The following is a 7070-nucleotide window of genomic DNA, read 5'->3' on the forward strand; positions in this document are numbered from 1 at the left end:
ATTCTCCCTTGCTCCCAAAGGGGTGAGACCAGTGGAGTATCTTAGATGGCCGCTCACAGGCTTTTAAGACCCCAGACCCTACTCACCAAGGTAGAATGTAGAACACTGTCTTTATAAACTGTGCTTCACTCTTTTTTTTTTAAACATAGAAAACATTTTTCTCAAAGATAAAATTCCAGGAAAATTTCAAATCACTCTTGGACCCTCTCTGTACACACACACAGAAAGAGAGAGAGAGAATAAAAAAAGAAGTAGGGCTTAATGCAATAAAAAGATGACAAAAATAAAAATAAACTAAGCGCTAACCAAAAAGTGAAAGGCTTTACTCAGACTGAACTAATATGGAACAGTCCTCACGCTGGGATAATCGGTTGAAAAGAACCCGCACTGGGAATCAACTGCCACCATCACTGTAAAAAATAAATATGAAAAAAAACCCAAATACCAGTTTCTTGTTTCAAATTAAATGCTTTCCCTTCAGGGAATTCACACAAAAGAAAAAAAAAAAAAAAAAGGTGGGGGGCATTTCTTTGAATTAGGGAAAACATTCAACTCTTTCCTCTGGCTGGATCATCATCATTGGAGGCATGGGTGGTATGTAAAATAGACCTGGGTGTAAACCAGCCTGGCACAGATGCACCTACCAGCCCCTACCAGACCAATAGTTTATACCCACCTTCCTACTCAGTGGTGGTACAAAGGAAAGAAATTTATACCTCAACCTGAGTACAGTTTACACACCACGGGCAAAGTAGGGATGTGGCTATTTTTCGGGCTACCTAAGAAAATTCCATGAGGATTTAAAACACTAAATAGAAGAGAAAAAAATGCAATCTTTTCTTTCTAGGAGATCTTATTGTGACTTACGGACTTATCTGAAAGCCAGTTGGGAACATGCTAAAAAGAAGTAACTAACATGCACAGCCACGACCATCTGTGTCCATCGGTGGAGGCTTACACATTTCTATGATGCTGAACATGTTTCAGGAGAGCTTCTAGGCTAAGACAGACTAGGAAGAAAGGTCTAGCCATCTACTTCCAAAAATCAGCCAATGAAAACCCTGTGAATCACAACAATGCAATCCACAATCATGGGGATGGTTCAGGACTGGACAGTGTTTAGTTGCTTTGCACATGGCGTCCCCACATGTTTGGGGTGGACTCGGTGGCAGCTAACAAACAACAACTTCTCCTCACTCTCAATGAGCTTTTTTTTTCAAAAAACGGAGAACATCTGAGTTGAGGAAAAGGATAGAGCTTGAAATAATAGCAGTAGAAATAACAGCAGATGCAGAGAAAGATTACTCACTGAAGGTGAAAGCTCACTGAACTCCTGGAAATGGAAGAGTCTGTGGATTCAGTTATTGTCGTGTAGATGGAAAGCAGATTTGGTGAGAGAGGGAAGACAGAGAAGTGCAGAACTGATAAGCCTCTGAAGGGGCTGGTTCTGGGAAACTCAGCAGATAGTGGTAGCTCGAATGTGGTCAGGAAGTTGATCACGAATCTGATCCTCTTCCCTCCAGGGAAAAGATGAGAACGCCAGCTACAAGAAGGTATAAATTGAACCACCAGATAGCAGGCCGATTAGAGCTGAAACATATTACTCTCCAAGCAACTGAAAGTATTCACACGTCTTTATGTTCACAGTCCTTTAAACACAGAGCAACTCAATAAATTCTTATTTATGTGATGCCTTCAGCAGTAGCAGTGCCTAGATAGCTTCCTTCTTTTGTTTATAGGCAGAAGGGGATACAATGCACATGATTTTTTTTTCTTTCATATCTGCTAGTGACTGCCCTTCAAGTTGCAGTATTCAAATAGGAACTGAAGGGTTTTGACAGTTGTACCCTACATCTTTTTATTCACAAAGACTTCTAATCTTGAAGCGGGTTCTTTGTTTTAAATCAGGCATCTATTGATTAACCGTGAGACGGAGCGCAACTCACCAAGGGCTGAGGTGAGGTATACACTATGGAATTAGGACAGTTAAACACTGAAATCGATCCTCCCTTTCTCCTGCCGCTGTTGCTGTAGCAAGCAGTTCTTCTAAGCTTTTAATTTTATTATTAGCACACCTGGAGGCACTGCTTCCCTCAGGGAAAAGCAATTCAACTAACTCTGTGTGCTACAAGACGAGGGGTGGTTGATCAATGACACAGCTGAGACAGGACAGGGAGTTGCGTCCCATGTCCACCCATTTGAAATTTGGGGGTGGTCTTTTTTGCAGAAGGAGGGACATGAAATAACATGTTTCAGATCTGGTCCCTCTACTCTTTTCAGCAAACTTTGATCACCAACACTTGCTTTTTTTGTTTGGTTGTTTTTTAAGTACATGTGGAAAGCGAAGTCTTCTAGGTTCTAGTCCTAACTCTGCCCCTTGTTCAACTTGTGGCTTCCAGCAAGCCATTTCCTGCATTCTATTCCTTATGTAAAATAGGGAATGGGAAGAAGGGGGCTACCCCTAGATCAGAAATTATACACTGGCTGCTCACAGGCTTAGTCTGTCTTTCCTTTCTGGTGGGTATTGTTGGCCAGCATAATATTGACCCTAAGAACTCCTTAAAAATGTATGCACTTTTTGAAAATACACATTAGGGGCCAACTTTCGGAAAGCAGGATATTTCATATAAACATCTGGATGTCTGGCTTCTCATTAAAAAATCAGATACACTGGCAACACTGGGACCCATCACATATTGCACAGCTGCGCAGTGACCCTACGTTTCCCCACAGCCTCACCCAGCCCACGTTACCCGATAATGTTACCTGCTTGTTCCTTGTACAGTTGAGTTTGCAGACTTGGCCAAGACTATCTCTACAATAATAAAAATCAGAATTCTCTACAAATACTCCAGGACAAATAATTCCCTTGACAGACTCTCTCAAGTCTAAGTCTTCCTTCATTTTTTTGTCTTTTTTTCCTTCCTTTCTCCCTCCCTCCCTTCCTCCCTCCTCCCTCTCTCACGCTCTCTCTATACATATATCTATCTCTATCGCTTCTCTATCTCTTTTATATTCCAGGGAGAAACAAGTGTTTAACACAAGGGATTTTAGGGAATTTGGAAAGAAAGCCTAGAATATGTACAAGCTGACTTCTCTATTTTAAAGGTATCCAGTTTGCCAAGTTCATGATGATATAGGAAAATATGTACTACTTCCATAGTGTGCATAGTACGGAGCTAGTTGCCAGAGAAGTCCCAGGACATAGTTTATTCACTGTTCTGGTCTATGTTTTGATGTACTAGCTGGCGTTTCAGTGTAAGTGCAGTTTATAGCAAGAAGCAGGCTTTGCTTACAAATGATCAATATATACTGATTTCTGCCAGCCCCGGGCAAAAGTATGAAGAAGGCCATTGGCCCTGGTAATCTAATTTCAGTATCCTCCAAAGACTGGTGCCCTTCCCCCATCCTTTCAACAAATGTTGATTGAGCAACTCTCGTGTGCTAGGCTCTGAGTAACAAGTGGTAAGGATTAGGTGAGTTCCATCACCTGGCCTACCACCATCAGAAATCCATGGGAATCCACTTATTACTTCCAGTAAATCATGAGGTACAAATAGCACATGATTTGGAATGAAAGCAACCATTGTCACTGTCCTTTTCTGAATCATTCAACCTCCTTTAACATAAACTAACTGCCCCCTAAGTTTCCTATCTAATCTTTCGAGTTGCTGTTGTCAGTTTGATCCTATATAGACAGATCTTAAAAGAGAACAATGCTCAAGGCAGACATTCCTTACTAGTTAAGCTAAACTATTGTTTGGTTTTAAGAAGCCTTCAGAGGATATTTTTGGTTTAAGGTTTAGGTTTAAAGATTATCTCAGGACAATAGTTTCAGGGGTTCACCCAGGCTCATAGATCCAGAAAGTCTGGAGTCCATGAGAATTTCAAATTCTGTTCTGCATTTCCCCCCTTTTGATCAGGATTCTTCTACAGAATCTATAATCAAAACATTCAGTAATGGGGACCAGGCACCATCCAATTCTTCCTATCTCATGGCATAGGAGGCAGTTGTTCATGAAGTCAATTTACTACACATTCCACTTCCTTCTCCTATTCCTGACTGTCCTTATTCCTCTGTTGCTTCAGGGGAAGAGAGACCAATTGTTGCACCTTGCATGCCTGCTTGCATGCTCTTAAGACCCCAGGCACTACATAATGAACTAGGAGGTAGAACAGAAGCACTGAACATGTTATTAGATCAATTAACTGGGATGGCCCATGAAACCATGATCCTAAAACCTCCAAACCAAGGAACCAAATCCCATGAGGCGTTTGGTTGTACATAAACAGCCTCAGCAGCTACTCTTTTTTTTTTTATTGTTGTAAATGTAGCTATCACACAACTTTTGCCAATTCAAATTTTTACAGGTGTACAAATTATTGACAGAAAAGTATGGAATGCTTCACGAATTTGGATGTTATCCTTGCTCAGGGGCCATGCTAATTTTCTCTGTATTGTTCCAATTTTAGTATAGGTAGTCCCTGACTTAAGATGTATTTGAGTTACGATGAACCACACTTACGATTAACTTTTTTTTTGTACATTTTATTGTTAGTAATGCATAGTACATACAATGTTGCAGCATGTAATTTGCTGATGTCATCTACTCAGATGTTCACTCACAGATGTTTATATGTAGTGTTTCCAACCCCCACAGACAAATAACGATCAGATTTATAAAGATACTGTTAATAATAACGAAAATTTAAAAGAAGAGGTATTCAGCCTATGTCACAACAAACTCACGATGGAGTCGTTGGAACGGAACCCCATTGTAAGTTGGGGACTACCTGTATGTGCTGTCAAAGCGAGTATGGCTGTGATCTTTTGAAAGTGATCACCAGGTCTTTCTTCCGAGAGAGCTGGGTAGAATGGAACCTCCAACCGTTTGGTTATCAGCCTAGTATGTTAACTGTTTGTACCACCCAGGGACTGATTGGCATATAGGAGTTCATTATCCTATTCTGTTTATTATGTTGTCTTAGGCTGGGTTCTCTAGAGAAGCAAAACCAGTAAAGTGTGTAAATATGTATATATATATAAAGAGATTTATATCAAGGAAATGGCACACGCAATTGTAGAGGCTGGAACGTCCCAAGTCCGTGGATCAGGATAGAGGCTTCTCTCGATTCATGTAGCTGCAGGGGCTGGCAAACCCAGAGTAGGGCTCTGGGTCAGAGAGTAGGGCTCTCACTCACAGGCTGTGAAGGTTGAGGAATCCCAGGATTGGTAGATAAGCTGATAGCTCAAATCCCAAGAACTGGAGGTCAGATGAACAGGAGGCAGCCACAGGATCGGGAGTGAGCAAAAAGCCATAACGTCTGCTTATATTTGGATGCAGGCCACAATCCCAAGGAAACTCCCTTTCAACAGACTGGCTACTCACAGCAGATTCCATCATGGGAGTGATCAGGTGTAAACACTGAGAATCATGGTCCAGCCAAGTTGACACACAATCTTAACTATCACGTGTATATATTGAAATGTTTTTACGATAAAAATCTTAAAAATAATTTTAAAAAAGGGTGTCAAAACAGAGGTCTGCAGGTCAAATTGTGGAAAACTAAGACCAATAAGAAAATACAATCTTTTATGAATTTAAATTTATTCAATTTAAAAGACTGTCCTTTTTCTGAGGTGATTTTTCTTATATTTTAATACTAAAATATAATTTCTTTTTCAAAATGATAACAATATTAACAAAACAGCTAACACGTATCAAAAACAGACCTGCAGCCTGATATTGTAAATAAACTGTTTTTGGAAATCATTCAGGTTCATTCATTTACATAGTGTATATGGCTGCTTGCTCAATACAAAGGACAAGTTGAGTAGCTGCAACAGGGGCCCTATTACCCGCAAAGCTAAGATGTTTGACCCTTTACAGACAAATTTGCTGACCTTGATCTAACTTTATTCCTGTCTCATAATAGGTGCTCAATAAAAGCTTCCACTTTTTCTGTCTGAAAGCCCAGTTACTTAAGGTCTCTTGTAGGTGACTGAGTACTAATTGGACACATTAATTTAAGCTATTAATGACTGATAATGGCTTAATTTGTCACCACTTCTAGATAAGACATGAAAAGCCCTCCCCACCCCCTTAGAATGCAAATGTTAGCACAAGGACTTGGCTAATAAATCAATTCCAGGAACCAAGATTACAGAGCTCTTCTGTGGTAGGGGGCCTTTTTGTCAATGAGATTGTCTTTATTGACTTCCCCCATACATCCCGCCAACTACCCTTGGTGTTTATTCTATTTTTATCATTCCATGGATTAGCATAAAAACAAAACAAAACAAAACAAACTCATTGCCGTGGACTCAATTCCAACTCATAGCCATCCTACAGGAGAGAGTAGAACTGTCCCATAGGGTTTGCAAGGAGCGGCTAGTGGATTTGAGCTGCTGACCTTTTGGTTAGCAGCTGAGCTCTTAACCACAGCACCACCAGGATTAGCATAAACATATCACATATCCACATGGGCTAGCCAGTATTCGCAACAACAGTTAGAGCCTTTAGGAAACAGGTGATTGCAATATAGTATGGTAATAAAGAACCTGGGCTTTGAGAACTAACAGACTTCACTCCTTGCTCTGTAAGTAAATAGCTGTATAGTTTATAACCAAAGACTTAATAACCAGAAATGGGATTAGCATTCATCTTTCAGGAGTTTTGTGAGGATTAATAAGAAATGGCAAGTGAAGTGCTTATCAGAGCTAACATTTATGGAGCACTTACTGTTTTTACACTTTGTGTTGCAAATGTCACTACCTCGCAGGGATAATGATTTCTCCTAAATTGGGTTTGTCCAGAGACCAAAAGTTAGAGTTTGTGACCATCTGGAGCTGCTCCCTGTCCCACCTCCCTATTCTTTCTCCCCTTCATGAATCCTTGATTCAAAACCCAATTTCAGAAAAAGGGGAACAGCATTCATAAAGTTACAGGTGCCTCATACGGAAATCTCTTCCAAATTTATAACTCTGTAACTCTGCATGCTACCTTAATAGTCTACAGTTCCAGTAATAAAGATAGGTTAATTTTGCATTAGATGAGCTTTAATGTACA

The 7070-nt window shown here is 40.3% G+C and overlaps 1 non-coding gene across 1 annotated transcript; it reads right to left on the reverse strand.

The window, feature by feature from the left end:
* Positions 1 to 4390: 4390 nt before the first annotated feature.
* Positions 4391 to 4493, reverse strand: LOC111819547 (U6 spliceosomal RNA). The gene has a single exon (XR_002823151.1). It is a non-coding gene; the product is annotated as a U6 spliceosomal RNA (small nuclear RNA).
* Positions 4494 to 7070: the final 2577 nt, after the last annotated feature.

This window comes from Trichechus manatus, unplaced genomic scaffold (genome assembly GCF_000243295.1).
Source record: "Trichechus manatus latirostris isolate Lorelei unplaced genomic scaffold, TriManLat1.0 scaffold00011, whole genome shotgun sequence".
Lineage (NCBI taxonomy): Eukaryota > Metazoa > Chordata > Mammalia > Sirenia > Trichechidae > Trichechus > Trichechus manatus.